Consider the following 522-nt stretch of genomic DNA (forward strand, 5'->3'; position numbering starts at 1 on the left):
GGGTTCCCAATCTTTTATTTTCACTTACCTACACGTGCAATATACAGTTAGGGAAAGAATTGCGATCCTAAAAAATTTCGAACTCCAGTTTTCGGCGGAAATACGTCTTGGCCGTCCCCTGAATCCAAAGAACCTAGTCTTGCATAATGGTCTGTGTGTGTGACACATCCTAGCTCAAAAAAACCTTACATAATTGTAGAGAAAAAAAAAAAGCGTAGACGAGACAAAGTGCCATAAATAAATAATTCATTAAACATTAAATAAATAAAATTATCTTAAGATAGAAAGAGTAAAGAGGAAGAAAAAGGAGGGGGATGGATAGTCAATGAAGAGGGTGATTAAAAATGTATTTTACGATGGAACTCTTCACTAATAATTTATGATCGTAATTATAAATCTACTATCTATAATTCTTTTTGATAAATGAACAAATAATCTTTCATAGGAGTATTTAGTTTTTGTGGTCTAAACTTTAACTTCCTCCACATTTTAGAATGCCAATATTTTAAATTGTAATTAATT

This window comes from Halyomorpha halys, unplaced genomic scaffold, assembly GCF_000696795.3.
Source record: "Halyomorpha halys isolate HHAL.00 unplaced genomic scaffold, Hhal_1.1 Scaffold8.1, whole genome shotgun sequence".
Classification (NCBI taxonomy): domain Eukaryota; kingdom Metazoa; phylum Arthropoda; class Insecta; order Hemiptera; family Pentatomidae; genus Halyomorpha; species Halyomorpha halys.